This window comes from Mauremys reevesii, linkage group 2, assembly GCF_016161935.1.
Source record: "Mauremys reevesii isolate NIE-2019 linkage group 2, ASM1616193v1, whole genome shotgun sequence".
Lineage (NCBI taxonomy): Eukaryota > Metazoa > Chordata > Testudines > Geoemydidae > Mauremys > Mauremys reevesii.
This window is the reverse complement of record NC_052624.1, coordinates 176,730,736-176,748,793: the sequence shown is the minus strand read 5'-3', so window position 1 is coordinate 176,748,793 and position 18,058 is coordinate 176,730,736. Positions and strand designations below refer to the sequence as shown.

Genomic DNA, 18,058 nt, shown 5'->3' with positions numbered 1-18,058 from the left:
ACTATAGTGACATAGCAACATTGGCACCTGTAAGCCAACAAAATTTTTGTTGGCAAAACTTTGTAGCATAGACATGGCCCTACGTTAATTCTGCAGTGAAGATGTATCATAAGGGACTCAACCAAGGGCCCACAGGAAGCCTGAAGCTATAGTCCTCCTCTTCACCTCACTTCAGTTTATTTTTCCTCATACTTTCTTTTGCTTTTTTGATGGCTCTTGTTAATGCCATTAAGCTGTGTTAAACCTCTCCATAACAAAAGAAAAGACAAGGTGGGTGGACAGAGGAAAGAGAAGCCAGCTAAGGATTGCTGATTTTTTTTTTTAAACAGTTTAATGCCTATGATTTGCTGCAGCCACTCAATCACGGTAGAGTTTACATATATGGAGTACAGTATGTTCGTATATAGAGTGATAATGTTAAACTGATAACTCATTATCAGAGCTATGAGAGTAACAGATTCTGGTTCCTCAAACTTTTGTGGTTAATTATGATCTCACCAGTACTCTAGAGTCTAGATTTAATTATACATTGACAGAATGTACATTCATATTCAAGAAATGGGCCTAGACTCTTAGAGCCATACTTAAGCCAACAACAATACTCCCATTGGTTTCAATAAGGCCAATCCTTAGTTTTCTCTACTCTTTTGGCAGCCAGGAGCTTCACTGAAAGATTCAGAGGCTTATGTTATTGGAACTCTTTCACAGCCATCAACACAACTGTTATCAGAAATTGTATTGCTTTTGATAAACATGCAGCAATGCAAGTAAGTCTCCTTTGTATCTGAGGATCACTCCTTCTTGAGGCTGTCAGGGTCTAGGTGTGTCACAGAGGTGCTACCCTCACCCTCTAGATCAGAGGTGGGCAAACTACGGCCTGCGGGACTGTCCTGCCCAGCCCTTGAGCTCCCAGCTGGGGAGGCTAGCCCCCCGCCCCTCCCGCACTGTCCCTCCTCCCCTGCAGCCATGCCGCCGCGTGGGCAGCACTCTGGGCGGTGGGGTTGCGCGCTCCTGCCAAGCAGAACGGCACCAGTGTGTCTGGCTCCGGCGGGGTGGCGTGGCTGCCAGACATGCTGCTCTGAGCTGCATGGTAAAGGGGCTGGGGGGTTGGATAAGGGGCAGGGGATCCCAAGGGGAAGTCAGGGGACAGGGAGCGGAGGTTCTGGGGGGTGGTCAGGGGACTGGGGGGGTTGGATAGGCATGGGGTCCTGGGGGCCTGTCAAGGGGCAGGGGTGTGGATAGGGGTCAGAGCAGTCAGGGGACTGGGAACAGGTGGGTTGGATAGGGGGTGGGGTCCCGGAGGTGGTTGGGGTGGGGGCAGTCAGGGGGCAGGGGCCCTGAGGGGGGCAGTCAGGGGGCGGGAAGTGGGAGGGGTTGGATGGGGGTGGGGGCCAGGCTGTTTGGGGAGGCACAGCCTTCCCTACCTGGCCCTCCATACAGTTTTGCAACCCCAATGTGGCCCTCGGGCCAAAAAGTTTTCCCACCCCTGCTCTAGGTGCTGGGAACATGCATTATTTGTACTCCACTCTATGGGTAGTTGCAGACTCAGAGGAGGCGGCCTCTGACTCATTCTTACAGAGAATGCAAGAATCTTAAATCAATATATAGAAAGGGATGGACTATATTAGGAAAGGGTGGGTGAAAGCAATAGGATTGACTCTTTCTGCCCCATAGCCCCAAACTGGACTTACTAATGGCAAGCTATCACCACCTTCTGGAGAAGAGAGCTCCCTAACTCTTCTAATCCCTGGCCTGGGTGAACGGGATGAAACAAAGCCCCTTTGGAAGCCTGTGTAACCCACACACCTCCTGGGTGTGGTGTTCTGTCCCATCTAGTGGCACTGAGACCATTTAGAGAGAGAGAAAATGAGTCTGCTCTACAGCCTTAGCTAACAGCCAGTGGGTGGGCAAACTTTTTGGCCCGAGGGCCACATCTGGGTATGGAAATTGTATGGCGGGCCATGAATGCTTACGAAATTGGGTGTTGGGGTGTGGAAGGGGGTGAGGGCTCCGGCTGGGGGTGCAGGCTCTGAGGTGGGGCCAGAAATGAGGAGTTCAGGGTGTAGGAGGGGGCTCTGGTCTGGGGAGGGAGTTGGGGAGCAAGTGGGGGAATGAGGGCTCCAGCTGGGAGGGCAGGCTCTGGGGTGCAGGAGGGTGGGACCAAGGCGTTTGTAGGGTGGGAGAGGGATCAGGGCTGGGACAGGGGGTTGGGTCACTGGAGGGGGTCAGGGGCACAGGCTCCGGATGGCGCTTACCTCAAGCAGCTCCCAGAAGTAGCGGCATGTCTCCCCTCTGGCTCCTATGCGGAGGTGCAGCAAGGCGGCTCTGCGTGCTGCCCCATCCACAGGCGCTGCCCCTGCAGCTCCCATCAGCCTTGGTACCCGGCCAATGGGAGCTGTGGGGGTGGCACTTAGGGCAGGAGTAGCGTGCGGAGCCCCCTGGCTGCCTCTACACATAGGAGCCGGAGGGGGGGACATGCCGCTACTTCCGGGAGCTGTGCGGAGCCATGGCATAAGCGGAGTAGGGTAAGCCCTAGACCCTGCTCCCCGGCAGGAACTTGAGGGCCGGATGCAGCCCCCAGGTCATAGTTTGCCCACCCCTGCAGTAGAGGCTCATACACTAAGCTCCAGAAGTGTCCGGTTTGATCCCACCCACCAACGACCGGGGTCTGTCGGCGTTACACCTGCACCTGGCACCCCAGTAAAAGCCACTCTCACTAGACTCCTGCTATCCATAAATGCCAACCTTAGTGCAGAACTGAACCTTCTATTCTCCAGAGGTACTCTATCACTCTTCAACATTAGCTGTTAGGTGTCTTCTCCAGTGAGCTGGCAATTATAACATACAGATGCTGTGAGCACAGCAAGGGCACAGTTCGTGTGTTCTTAACCAAACAAAGACACCCACACAACATAAAGAGATGGTGGGAAGCACTGACAGATGCCTTGTGCTTACTGAGGCACTCATGGGTTATAAATACATTTTAAAAAAAGGAAAGTATGTCACACGCTGCTGTGAACATAACATTTTGTTGCATTCACTTTTAGCCTGAGTTGGGCAAGGTTTCTTATTCCACTACCACATTTAAGCTCTGAGATTTTGACATGCTGAAAGTTACCCTTGAACAGAACATGTAATTGGATATACACTTCAAAATAATTTTGCTTTCCTAACAGAATGCCATTAGGTTGTGTTTACTTCCCCTTCCCTTGAAGGGTCAAAGAGAGGCTATTTAAAATAATAAGTCAATGGAGTAAACTTTAAGGCCTATATTTTCAAGGCTGACTAGTGATTTTGGGTGCCTGATTTGAGACACGTTTAAAGTGCCTGATTTTCAAAGGGTGGGTGCTTGGCACTTTTTGAAAATCAGGCCCCTATAAAGGTATCTCCAAGTGGGCATCCAAAATCACTAGCTATTTTTAGGCCTAAAACAGAACAAACTATTTCATCCTAGGTTTGTTTGTTTGTTTTTATCTTAAACTGAAGCTATGGAATTTAGAGTCACATAGTTAACATCAAAATGGTGCATTTATTTCAACTGAGCATGAATCTGGACATAATGAACAATGCAAGCAGCAATGGGAAGGTGAGCAGTGCAATGATTCTATTAACACATATTTTGTCTTTCTGGAAAAGCAGCCTCTAAGCAGGAAAGCTCAGATACAGAAGTGGCCATAACCAGTCCAAAGTGACAGAGAGGTCTCAAAGACTTAAAAACAGCAACTGGATTTACTGTCTGTACAAAGGCATCTAAATCAGTGGTTGAGCCTTCTGTATTGGTGACCCATTTCACACAGCAAACCTTTAAGTGAGACCCCCCCCCTTATAAATTAAAAACACTTTTAAAAATATTTAACACTATTATAAATGCTGGGGGTGAAGCGTGGTTTGCGGTGAAGGCGGACAGCTTGCGACCCCCCATGTAATAACCTCGCAACCCCCTAAGGGGTCACAACTCCCAGTTTGAGAGCCCCTGGTCTAAATGATATTTCTGTCTACACAAAAGCCCCTATCTGAATGTCACCCCCAGCTCTCCCACACCTAGGCAATTCAGCTCAATACTTTGCTGTATCTTCTCCTCAAACTGTTCAGAATTTTTTATTTGGAAAGTAGCCAAGTATGACCTACAGATTACATTATTTCCCAAATACAAATTAAAGAGTTTAGCTTCCAAGAATAAAATAGGATTTTGGCTTGAAAAGTAAAACTAAAGATTTTTGTTTGCTTCTGTTACCTTAAGACGGGCCTTCTTCAGACTGAAGATCAGGTTTTTGTTTACTAAAAGTGAAAAATTATTTCCAAACATAGGCACTGACTCTGTGGGTGCTCTGGGGCTGGAGCACCCATGGAAAAAAAAAAGGGGGTGCTCAGCACGCACTGGGATGACCAGCTGTTGGCGGCCAGAGATGAACTGTTTTGCGGGTGCCTCTGCAGATGAGCGGTTTCATATGGGTAGCCTGCGTGCAGCTGCGATCAGCTGTTTGGTGGGCAGGCTCAGATCAACTGTTCTGTGCCTCCCTGCTCCGGCAGGGGCTGAGTGAATCTCTTTTGAGCATGGGCGGTGCTGAGTTTACAGTGGCTCCATGGAGCCAGGCCCATGCTCAAAAGGGGCCCCGGCCTGCTCCACTTGCACTGCGCCCCAAGACCCCGCTGGCTCCCCCACCCACCACTCGGCTCCTCTCGGCTAGCTGACCGAGAGCTCCTCTCTGCCCCCTGGCCCAACCCCCTGCTCCTCTCAGCCCCCTGGCTGGACCCCAGTCCACCTCCAGCTCTGGGCAGTCTCTGCTTCCCACCATCTGTGGGGACCCACCTGTTTTCCCGGAGCTGAGCCGCCTGGGACTGATGCAGAAGCCTGGCCAGTCTCAGCCAGGTGGAAGAGGAGACAGTGCAGAGGGCTTGGCTGGGCCGCTCCAGGCAAGTGCGTCTTGAGGGACCCCGGCCAGGGCAGGTCCTGACCTGGCTGATCACGCCACTCCCGAGGGGCTGGAGCGATTCCCGGCCATGGGACCAGCTCTGGCTGCACTGCCAGCTCTGCCGGGCAGACACAGTCACCTCCCCCGAGCAGGCATCAGGTGACCCAAGGGAGCCCAGCTAGGCTAGGGCTAGTGCAGGGGGTGGGTGCAGTGGTGGATTAGGGGGAGGAGAAGCCCCGGACCCCGTCAGGAGCTGCACTGGGTGTGGGCGAGAGGAGATGCCCCGGATCCTGGCAGAAGATGTGGGGCTGAAGCCCCCAGCTCGGGGGCCCCAACCATCCTAGTGGCAGAAGCTGCAAGGCTGAAGCCCCAACCCCACTCCGTGCGGAGCTGGCCTGAGCCCCTCTCTCCCCCGTCCCCCTTGAACGGAGCTGGCTCTCACTCTCAGGCTGTGGAGAAATTCTGCCCAAATCTACCCACCTTGGTATCTCCATTTCCCCCATCATCACACAGCCATGACTGGATTTAGCCTAGGAGGCAGGGTCAGGATTAGCCCCATTTAGCAGGTAGGATCTGGGGCACACAGAGGTGAAGTGACTTTCCCAAGGCTAAGCAGGGAGTCTGTGGCAGAGCAGAGAATCCAACCCAGAACAGCTGAGCCTCAGGCCTGTGCCTTAACCACTAGGCAACCCTTTCCTCCCGGGGAAGGGGAACTTCCTCTGCCACTTTGAATGTGTGGGTGGGAGCAGGCACTAGACAGAGCCACTAGGAGGTGGGGAGCAGAGAGAGAGAGAGATGGGAAAAGGGACATGGGAGGGAAGCAAGAAGGGGGAAACATCAGGAAGGGGAGCAAGGACTTAGAGAAGAAACAAGAGAAAGGGAAAGAGGCAGGGAGAGAAGAAAGAGGAAGAGAGAGGGGAAAGACTCTCCACTGCTTGTCCCTCCCATCCATCTTCTTCCCACAGCCATCAGTGGTCCTCGGCTCCCAAACAAGCCCTAAGCAGGTGTGAAGCCCAGAGCGAACATGTCTTTAAACTGGGATGTTAGTGAAGACAGCTTGTAGCTGAGTGTAATGATTTTAATATACTGTAATTCATGACAATGTAATGATATATTTCATTACTATTTTAATAATGATTATATTGTTAAGATGCCAATGATAGACACACATTCAATAACTAGAATATGAAATCAGTGTATAAATATGCTGAAAATTGCCAGTTTTGGGGGGAGGCTGAGCCCCCCCGCCCCACCAAACACACCTCGCCGTTAAGGCAAGAGGGGGAAGAAAGGAGTAAGCAGTGGGCAGGAGATGTTCAGGGGAGAGGACCTAAGGAGAGGGGGCAGGAAGAGGTGGAGTGGGGCAGAGTAACGGCGGGGCCTTGGGGAAGTGGGTGGAGCCAGGATGGGGCACCTACCAGCAAAACCAAAAGTCAGCACCCACGTTTCCAAAAACTATGCTTTTGACCAAAAGAAACCAAATGCATGCAGTGCTGAATGCCAAAGTTTATCGCATTTCGAACAAGCTTCTGTCTAATATACATAACACAGCCTGATATCCACATACAATCAAAGGGTGTGAATTTGATATCTGCAGTATAAAGCCAGTCAGATAAAAAGAGTACTTCCAGCTTCTGGAATTGGTAAATAGATATGGTGCTTTTCACCTCTAGAGCAGTGGTTCAAATACAATCAAGGATTGTAATGATCCAAAGTTGTTAGCTTTGGATAGTTGTTTGGTATCCTGTGTGAAATGAGTTTCTGGTCTCAGTTCACCTCCTAGTAGATAGCTGTTAGCATCCCTGGTTTGTCTGGTTAGCCACCAGTTTGTATCTTGTCAAAATCCTAGCCTGTGAGCTCTCTGGAGGCAGGGACTTGGTTTTGTTTGTACAATGCCTAAAGTGTCCCGACTAGATGCCTCTAGGCACCACTGTAATATAATTTAGTGATAGTGGGGTTCTGGTCCATCACTAGGGTTCTTAGGAACTGTGGTAATATAACTGTCTCTGCGGAGGGGTTATAATTTTGGCAACAGGACCAAACTACCTTCTCAGTTCTAGGGTATATCTACACTCAAACTGCTGCAGTGGCACAGCTGCAGCACTGCAGCTGCTGCTGTAGCACTTCAGTGTAGACACTCACTACAGTGATGGGAAGGGCTCTCCTGTCGCTGTAGTGAATCTACTTCCCCGAGAGGTGGTAGCTAGGTCGATGGAAGAGTGCTTCCATCGACCTAGCGCTGTCTACATCAGGGGTTACGCTGACATAGCTATGTCCCTCAGGGGTGTGGAATTTTCACACCCTGGGTGACATAGCTGTGACAGAGTGGGAATTGCCTGTAATATTTTGTATGAAGTCTATGTGTGCCTCAGTTTCCCCATGTGGTGCATGGTTAAACTCGGTGGTGGGAAAAGGTTGTTTGCTCTTTGCAGAGACTCAGAGATCCACATGCGACTGTTGCCTAGCTATCTGGGGCCTGGGCCCAGACAAGGTCCCCATTTGGCACCTAGCAACTAATGATAAGCAGAGCCCACCCTCTGCAGGAAGCCAGCCAGCTGTGACTGGCTGGAGAACAAAAGAACTAAGGAAGATGGCTAAGTGACCATTTTAGCCCTGGAAACCAGAACAAAGGATGGAGGAGGTACCCTTGGGGGTTGTTATGTATGGGCCGCTGGAAGCATGACACTTCTGGACAGGGGCTCAAGGGGGGAGATCAGAGAGAGCTCTGGGCTCAGGACTGACCCAGATGGACTTTGCTGTAACTTTCTGATCTCTGTATTAACCTAAGGACTTTCTACACTGTGTTTCAGACATCTAATAAATCCTTCTGTTTGTACAATGCTGACTACGAGCCACTCCAGAGTCAAGAAGCTGGGGGGGCATTGTTCCCTTTGAGTGTGTAAGTCTTCCCCAGGTGTCCAAATGCAGGGGGACTGGCTGAGGGGAGCTCATGGCGCAAAGCAGGGGCGCCGAAGGCTCTGTGGTTCAGTCCCAGGAGGAGGTGAAACCGCAGGGCTTACCCCAGGGAGAGAGAGTGTGACCCTAAGGGGGCTGACACACTGAAGGGGGTCTTCACAGGCATTATTCCAGAGCCATTCAAGAGCACTGGATCTATGGATCGATGACAGTAGCCATGGCAATCAGTGTAGACCAGATCAGTGGCCTCTCCAGGTCACACCACTGGGAGGCCCAGTGTGAGAAAGCTTGCCGTATTACTCAGCTTGTAAACTCTTTGGAGCAGGGATCATAATGTCATGATATGTATTATTATGAGCTGGATAAAACTTTGTTATGGATTAGGTTAAAGCCCATTGAGGCTGATAGGTGTGAACTCACCCTTCAAATAACATAACCCCCACCTAAGACAAAAAGGAGTGTGTGAACCATCCAAGGAGCTTTGGGCTGAGTATTGTTTTGGGTAGGGGAGTGTGTGAGAGAAAACATGCAGATACTGAGGTCACAGACAAGACTAAAGAGAGGGGCCGAGGAAAAGAGGCAAGAAAAAACTGAAGCAGGAGCCTGTAACTTAGAACAATGTGGCTCTGGAAAAAGCTAAAGACAAGCCAGCTTTTGGATCTGGTGTTTGGTAAAGAAGCTTAGGGAGCTGGTACTGCTCTTTTTTGTTCCTGGTTCCGTCTGTATTCAGAGACACAGGACTCTTAGAGTGACCACACAGCAAGTGTGAAAAATCGGGATGGGGTGGGTGGGTAATAGGCGCCTATATAAGACACAACCCCAAATATCGGGACTGTCCCTATAAAAAATAAAAAAATCAAAAAAAAAATCAGGGCATCTGGTCACCCTAAGGACTCTGCACTCTTATTTATTTAAAAGGAATGTACAAAGAAATACCTGGCTACCGTCAATTTCTACTCCCAAATGGGATACCTGGAGAGCCATGAACTTTGACTAGGGATCTTATCTAACTCCTGTAACTCTAATTTTAAGACTGGGAGGGAGATACTATTTATCCATATAGAGTCTCTACTGACTGGATTATTCCTGCCTTGGGGCAAGGGATAGAGTAGAGTTAGTCAACTGTATTGTACAGATCTCTTCATCCATAACATGTTTCTATTAATGACAAAAATAGAGGGAGGGTGAGGGACGACACTACTGTTTCTTTAACTCCCAAATGGCTTATTTATCTTTTGTTCTTCTTTCTAATCTGCTATTTTATACTTGGAGTGTTGTTCTAGCTGTGTTGGTCCCAGGCTATTAGAGAGACAAAGTGGGTGAGGTAATATCTTTTACTGGACCAACTTCTGTTGGTGAGAGAAACAAGCTTTTGAGCTTACCCAGAGCACACTCTCTCTCTCTCTCTCTCTCCCCTCCTCCTCCTATGCAACTTTGTGTAAAGTCAGAAAGCTTGTCTAAAAGAGATTAAATGGCCCAAGTATGAAATGAGAGACAAGATGGGTGAGGTAGTGAAAATTTAGCAGTGTTAGGATTCTCCCACTCTTTGGTTTTCCTTAATTAAGTACCCAGGCACTGAATGTACTGTATGAGGAAAGCCTGCTTCAACACATCCCTCCCTGTCCCTCATATTCACTTGTTCAAAGGAACATCAAAAGGTCACCAAGAGGTCACCATTTTTCACCCAAATGACTTTAAAATAGTTTAGTAAAGAATGGGTGAATGTAATATACCACTAAAAACCCTGGCTGCATGTATCAGCAAGATTCAGGCTGTAAAACTGGAGGAAATCTCATTACCATGACATAGCAGTCATTCATAATAAGCAAATTTAAATGTTGAACACAGCAGCCTGATCAATCAGCAGATATTTTCAATTACAGACTTGTAGAACACAGTTCCAGGTAAAGTTAAAAATTCATTGCACTTCATTAAAGCAAAAGGTGAGAAAGATATAAAGAGGGGGACAAGTTCATCCCTGGTACAATTCTATTGACTCCGATGATAGAACCACACCAGAAGTTAGCTTGCGCCAAGATCTACCACAATGTTGCTAACAAGTAAAGGATATCTGTGCGACTCCCACTTTCTCAGTAGGAAATCATAATCATGGACTGTTATTTTCTAAAGTGCTATGCATTACAGCTGTAAGTGGATATATTCTATTGAAAAACAAAAGCCACATGCTTAAGTACATTTTGGAACTGAGTTAAACCCAGACACTCAAATCTGAATTCCAGCCATTGTGGGCAAAAGAGGAGAAAGAAGAAGAAGAAAAAAAAGGCACATCACTATTACATGCCATAAAAGGCAATGTGCTTTTTTTGACAACACAGCTCCTCCCTAGGAAGACATGGCTGTGGAGACCTGGGCAAAACTCAGCAGTTTTGTTTCATAGAGGTTAATGGAAACATTATAATTAGTTCTGTCCACATAGGTTTACACAGATGATCCTCAGATGTTGGATCAAGATCTCAGAGCTTGGAAGAGTGAACATCTCAAAGCTCTGAAACTGTTGTTGAGTTTCACCTATTTTTTTTTTGTTAAATGTATGCAAAATTTTGCATGACTTTGCTGTAAAACTATAAACTGGTCCTGGGTTTCCCAAAAGTTAGTTCAGATATGCAGGAAAATAATTATGGCCAAATATTTTGCCCAATGTTTTGCCCAATATGGAACCACCTTGAAGAATGCAGGTTCTATATTTAGAAAAAACTGGAAACATTTGAGAATCGTGTTCCATTTTGCTTTGGTACAATACGAGTTCTGGATGGCTGCATTTTTTTGTTGTTAGTTTATGTTATTCTCCTAGTAATCATAGAAGCAGGACAAGAATTACTTTCAAAACAAGAACATTCATTGTCAGATAGCAGAAACCCTGGCTGTTTAAAATTCTACCTGTCCTGAAAGATTTCATCCTGCAGAGGAGGAAATCTCTATTATATAATACTAAGGCCTTGTCTACACTGGGGGGGGGGGGGGGCAGGCAGAAATCGACTAGACTAGATGCGATAAATTGATCCCCACTAGATCAATCGCTGCCCGCCAATGCGGCGGGTAGTGTAGACATACCCTAAAATTCTCTTAAAAAGCTGCTCCCTTCATGTTGAAAAGAAGGAACTTTAAAGGCCCCAGAGCATAGCTAGAAATATTTTTTTCCTTTAGAAACAATAAATATACAATGAAACACAAAAAAGGACAGAACAATGACAAAGTCTCACATTTTGTGAACAATTTAACAAATGTGAGTTGAGGTATGAGCTTGTAAGAAAACTAGAAACCAGGGAAGTTTTATGTGGTTTCAGGGTTTATTGTAAACATTTTGCATACCTCTATTGCAAAAACTTTGGGTAAAATCTAGGTGATTGATCTAAGGGCAAGAGTACTACCAAGCCAGTCAAACTCACAGATAAGGTTGGAGAATTAGCCTCGATTTTCATCCTTAAATTAGTTTCACAGCTTCTGGATTCATTCAAACTACTGATATAATTTACATTTAGTCCTCAGTAGTTTATTTAGGTTAGTATTAAAAACACAGATTTTTCTAATAAGCTTTTTAATAATTCCTTAATGAACTCAAAGGTGAGCCTGAAAGGCTGCGTCACAGTTTTTATGGACTATCTCATAACTAGTGTAATCAGAAAGTTTGGGCAATATGGAATCTGCTCTTGGTTCAGACCAGTTACCATCTATTACTATAGGTCAAGGCCAAATCAGATAAGTTTTAATCTGTTGATAAATCACCCTTATTTGACCATAATTATTCTTTTGGAGCCAATATTATTTATCTGATCAATGCATGAAACGAAAGATTGTACCAGATCATTCAGAGTCATCATTGTGTATCACATCCAGTCTCCTTGGAGAAGTTCTAATATGCAGATGTCTATCCACAGAGCATGATGGTTCTTACAGAGAGATTGATGGTTTAATCTATTGTCAGTCTGACCATCACTCATAAAAATGAATGGGTATGTACTCCCCAGGTTATCTACACATAACTCTCACTGTCATCAATGGCTGTACTGCATGGCAGTAGACGGATAAACATGAAACATATCATAGTCTTCAATTTCTATTTCTTGAAGCGGTGAGCATTTTTTATGGAGACAGGTGGATTTTTTTTTTTGGTCCTTCAGCAGATATAGATATCTAACAGTTATGTTAATAAAATATCTAACAGTACCAGCTATCACTGTGATCCTATTTGACCAAACAGATCCCTACTGTAACTCTATCAAAATCAGTGGATTTATACAAGGATCAATCTGGCCAAATGTATCTGCCTTGGGAGATTATATTGCAAGATGATATAATTCACTGGCTTTGTGCATATAAACTAGTGAGTGGTGATGCTCTCTAGTGGCTGCAGCTACCAATATCAATAGTATGAAATTTCTTCTTTAGCTCAAGTAGTAGAGGCCTGCATTTTTGGAGCTGACAGACCAGTATTTCTAGTCCTAGCACCCAATGTATTCAATATATATAGGGTCTGGCTCTGTGTCCCTGGGAATCTTTGGGTCATGAGTAAGATACTGTACTGCTCAAAATGAGCAAGGGTGGCAGAAACTGAACACTAATCACATCTGTTGTGTGAAACATGCAGCTCCTGTACAATGGGAACAACAGATCTGATAGCATGTGTACAGATTTTCAGTTTTTAACTACAATCTTTTTACCATAAACATCTCCACTGACAGCAGACTTAGAAAACAAAAATTCAATAAATAAAGCAAATGCTTACCAACCTGTAATCTAGAGTACTGTGAGAAATATTGTTATTAAAAATAGGCTGACATTCATGTAGTACTTTTTATATAGAGATCCAAAAAATGCTGATTCATAAATTTACAAACTACTATATATACAGTTCAGGGATTATATCCCCTACTGCTGAAACGCTGCCTTCTCCAGTGCGGAAGATTTCCACACAGCAAATCTACAACATAACACTATAACCAGTTGAAACTACATTGGGAATTTTATGTAAGCAGAATGTAATTACCCAAGTTAACATATGGTTGGGTCATGCCAAGAAAAAAAAAAAAGCGCACTATTTTGTCTAACTGAAACAGTTGAGTGGTTAAAGCACAAGGCTGTTCCAAGCTGTGCTACAAACTAGTTTGATCTCGGTCAAATTATTCAGGGCCTGTCTACAATGTACATTTTACTATTTCACTGTATAGTTATCAAGCATGTACGTCTGTGTTCTAACCCTTTATTTTGTCCATAGTGTGAATGCAGGAATAGGAGTATAGCATGGTGCTACACTCTAAATCACTGTATCATGGCTTAGGCTGTCACACAGCTCTATAAACATGTTGTCCTACAAAAGCTGCCAACACAAATACCCCTGATCATGTTCTGGCAGTTAGACTTGTAGCATAAATGAGCCCACAAGCTCTGTGCCTCAGTGTCCCCACCTGAAAAAACAGGAATACTAATGCCTACCTCACAGGCACATTAGGAAGCTCAATTAATATTGCACTCTTAGGAAGGAAGGGATTACAGAAGAGCAACATATTGTTATGTATTTCGTAATGATTATAGACATATTGCCCTCACCTCCTGACCAATGCTTATGCTTACATTTTTTCTTTGCAATCTCAAATCTTAATTCCACCTAACCCCTTCTTTCAGTCTGAAAGTTGCTATATTATATTTCAACATACCTATATAACAGAGAACAATCAAACACAACAAGGGCAAGCCTTCTCCCCAACTCCCTGGTTTTGGGTTTGCCCACTTTGCATATATGTGTGCAGGGATTTCCTGTGATAGCTACCAGATGGTAGGACAATTCCATTATTCTTTTCACATGTCAGTAACTGGATCAAAGGAGAAATCAACAGAGAAGATCAAATTCCCTCTCTCAGCTTTTTCTAACTCTCTCCCTTGTTTGCAACAGAGGCTGCTCAGGAAGGTAATGCCTAGGCTTTTTAGGTCTTCTAAATTAACTTTTTTGGGTTCCTCAAACAATCACCTGCTGTGGTCCTGCATTGATCACATGTCTCAACTGCAGTAGGATTTTCAAGTGAATCCCCCCTAGTCTGCAAATCCCAGATACCTCACTGATTTTCAGAAGACCTAGTGATCTCTCATTCACACATACACTGGCTTTTGGGTATACACATGCAGCTGCTATCATCAACCATGTCTAACGAACACAAACAGACAAAAGGACTTTGCAAACCCAAACAATATATATAGATCTATATTACCAGTTCTTTGAGAGAGAAGAATATCCAGGAACAAACATATGGTTTATGCTCTTGCCTACCTGTTAGAGATCACAAAGCTGCTTTCACACTTCCTGCCTCTCTCTCTCTGCAACAGCTGTGCTTTCTGAAACTGAGCAACAGTCTCCTTAAGTGTTGTGGTCTGAAAATACACTCTCCCCCCCCCCAATACAGCCTTGCAGTGCCAGACAACCCCTTCTCCTTTTGATTCAGCCAGTCGAAACAAGTTACAATTCACTGGCCAACTCACATGTGAAAGGGAGATAGAGAGTTCAGAACAATCAATCCAATTAACAGTCCTGAAAACAGCACCAAGGAATTTATGTGATAATAAAAGGTTACATTCAGTTTGTACCTCTTTCTCCTCCCCATTACGTTTCCTATAAATATATCTTCAGCAGACCCCTGCCAGTTTACAGAGGTGCCAGTTGTTTACTCTCTCTTCTTCTATCTTACACAGTCACAGAAAAGTAATAATGGGTTTTACACAGACTATTAGGAATGTGATTGCTTCTTACCTCCACAAGGCAATGATTCCTAGCTGCTTGTTGAGGTCTCCAGTGAGCCACTCATTTTGTTCAACATCGGATGCACCCAGTTTTGAAGGCAGGGATGTTATTGAAGGGAACAGAAAACAAACCACAGGTCCAGCTAATGCCCCACCAGCATCCCCACTCGTCCTCTACCCATCAAATCCCTAAGCTTTGAACCAGAAATACATGTGGCTGTTGCAGCAGTAGATGATTTCAGTTGAAGTACTATGGAAATTCTATGCTATATACTTTTTGTTTTAAACACTATTTGTTGAGCTTTTTAACATGCAGCTTGTCTCCTTCTGCAGGGAATTACTCAGACAGCAAGTCATGTGACTCTCAGCAGCACAATTATATAATTCAAACTGTGCTAAGGCTATTCAGGGTTTTGATTTGGAAATCACACCCATGAAGAGAGAAACAAACAAGAGCCAATGACATGGAAATCCATGCTCTCTCTGATCAGGAGCCTGTATTTCTAGCATGCATGTTTATGTGTGTTTGCTGTTACACAGGACACCAAGGAGGGCTCTGCTGTAGTTCAACACCCCTACCTGAATTAGAAGGGAGTCAAGTAGCACATGGACTTCTGAAGGAGTAACCAAACTGGCTACTAACAGTTCCTTTAGGGGAAAGGGCTCTAGGTATCAGAAGACGTATATGCGTTAACTACCTATATTGGGGGGCAGGAAATTTAGAGATAGGTCCTAGCTGTAAAGTTCAGATGCAGATCTGGATCCAGTTAAGCCCTTCTCCAGAGTTAGGGCTGTTCCAATCCAAAAGGGTTGATTCAGGCATTTATACAAACAGGGGTTAGTCATGAGAGTCAGATCCAGATCCACACTCCTCCAAAGGAAGTGTGTGAATCTGAGGGTTTTGGATCAGGCCCTTCTCTACTATATAATACAATGGAAAATGTCACACAGAACATAGTCATATTACTCTATCACATGGAGCTACTTATAAACACAAATAAATATATCAAAGAAACATTTGGCCTTTCTACAGATGGGTCAGGAACATTTAGATTCAGTGCTTTGGTTTGTCCTGTTATAGTGACAGGCCTGGAGCAAAGATATGGATTTGGATTTGAACTTCTTCATAGTTTGGCCAGAAGGTGCCGTGGATCTGAGCCAGTACTTTGGTTCAGACCCAACTCAAGGTGCTGCCTTGCCAACGGGTCTGGTGTAAAGAAGAAAGCTGTCACTTCTGCCCTTCCACTGATAGCACCACTATGCTTGGACTACTTCATATGTTGCCCCATTTGACTGTTTGACGCCTTGTTTATTTCATCTGATTGATTGCTGCCCATTTATTTCCAAATGCTTTCAGCTAATGGGTTACACTATTTTATCTGTTCCTGGATTTACTTCATTGATTGACTTTTATCTATTTGATCTGACTAATGGATTACATTTTACTAATTCATAGACTGCCCTTAATTTAATTTGTCCCTTTCTTTCTCCAGATCCTTTCATGGGGTCCCCCACAGTTCCCACATCAAATTTATACTAATAAATAACAATAGTATATAATAATAATGAGCTCTTTAGCTTTGCATTCAAGGCCCTAGCTCCTACTTATTATTGCCATTAATTATTATTATTATTATTATTTGTACGGCAGTAGTGCCCCAGGCAAGGACCAGAGCCCCATTGTAGTAGGTGCTATACAAACCTATAGGTAAAAATCAGTTCCCTCATGTCTTTCCTTCATGTTCATCTCCAGGCTTTCTTCTCACCTGGAACATGCTCTTCTTACTAGATCCAGCTGGAGCACTCTCTCTCCTCCCAATCTTTCCTTAAACTGCACCATTCTGAAAGGTTTATAAGCCATTATGTACCTTCATCCCCTGCTGCGAAGTTAGCTAATGAATGGCTGAAAATCATAATAACAAAATGCAACAAAAAAGTGGAACTACTGGGAATAAGGTGGATGCATAACCTCACCACTCACATTGCTGTTTTGTTCATTCTGAGCTGGTAGCATTTTCAATTGAGGGAACTGTCTATGCACCAAACTTCTAGAGAAGATCAAGTGAATCTATTCTAGAGTCTGATTATCTTTAAGAAATGTTGCAACACTTCCCTTTTTGAAAAAGCGTTTCCCCACCTTGAGAATGACACTCATGCCACTGCCACCCTCTTCCACCCCATAAATCCCTATCAAGCAAGAAAGAGAGGGGAATAATAATAAAAAAAGAATTAACAACAACAAATCCTACCCCAGGCAAAGCATTTACTCTGAACAGGGAGATAAGCCACAGACCCCAGGAAATCCACAGGAGTCTTTGTTATTGCTATTGATTTTACATGGAAGGTGCCTCTAGTGATAGGTGGCAGAATAAACCCCTAAAACTGGAGCCAGCAAACAGAGCTGTAAACAGGGGAGTTTCATTGGGAGTTTGCAAGTGGAGTTTGCGAGGAAGACTAAGAGAGCTAGGCAGAGGAATAGACAGGCCAGTGAAAAGAGTAGGTGGTGTTCTGCCGGTGTTCTGGTGCCCGTTGGGGGTTTGTTTTGCTGTAGGTGGTGGTGGTTTGCTTTGGTTTGTGTTTCCTGGACTAACAGGTTTTAGGTGGGAAGGCTATAACCAATACAGAGGCAGCAGTGGAAGACACAATGAGGATGAATGGATGTGGAAGCTGCGGCATGTACATGATCCTGGAGGGGGTACCTGAAAATAGTTTTCTCTGTATGAAGTGCCGCCTGATAGAGCTGATGGAAGAAAAGATCTAAGGATTGGAGATGCAGGTGGAAACTCTGGTTGAGTTTAGAAGGGGGTCCGAGCAGATGATGGAGCAGAGACATGAGGAGTCTGAATGGAAAAGCTCAGACTTGCAGATGGAAGCAGGACCAAAGAACTCTGAGGGGAGACTATTGGGTGAGGAAAGTAGACGGTGGAAGCATGTGACTAAGAGAACCAGGCAGAGGAAAAGACGGGCCAGTAAAGGAGAAATAGAGCTCAGGAACAGGTTTACAGAGTTGGAAAATGAAGAAGGGGCACAGCAGGTGGTCACTGAAGGTGAGAAGGCAAGGAAGAAGAGAAGAGCAGCTAGTCCTATAGGAAGAGGGGACGAGTCAATGGAGACAACACCAAATATGAGCCCCAGGAGGAAACAGAATGGGTTGCAGAGGATTGCAAGGGACAACAGAAATCGAGAGGACTTGCAGCCAGAGAGAACAGGCGATAGACCGGAGAATCGCACCATCACCAGGAAAAGGCAGGTCTACGTGATTGGGGACTCCTTACTGAGAAGAATAGACAGGCCTGTAACTAGAATTGATCCGGAGAACAGAAGGGTGTGCTGTCTGCTGGGTGCTAAGATACCGGATGTGGACCTGAGGCTGAAAAGGATCCTAAGGGGAGCGGGAAAGAATCCACTGATTGTCCTTCATGTGGGAATGAATGATATGGCTAGATTCTCGCTGGAACGTATCAAGGGAGACTATACCAGAC

General features: G+C 45.2%; 1 protein-coding gene across 8 annotated transcripts in view; it reads right to left on the bottom strand.

The window, feature by feature from the left end:
* PHACTR1 (phosphatase and actin regulator 1) overlaps window positions 1-18,058 on the bottom strand; it is a 426,275-nt gene that overhangs the window by 227,301 nt on the left and 180,916 nt on the right. The window contains exons 1-2 of one of the 8 annotated variants that reach the window (XM_039525224.1): window positions 14,587-14,873; window positions 14,110-14,180 (exon numbers count right to left, since the gene is read on the bottom strand). The exons of 4 other annotated variants lie outside the window; for them this stretch is intronic. The gene's annotated coding sequence lies outside the window, so the exon portion shown is untranslated. Of the gene's footprint in view, window positions 1-13,501; window positions 13,539-14,109; window positions 14,247-14,586; window positions 14,874-18,058 lie in introns of those variants that run through there. 3 more of the 8 variants (XM_039525227.1, XM_039525223.1, XM_039525229.1) reach the window with 3 other exon arrangements.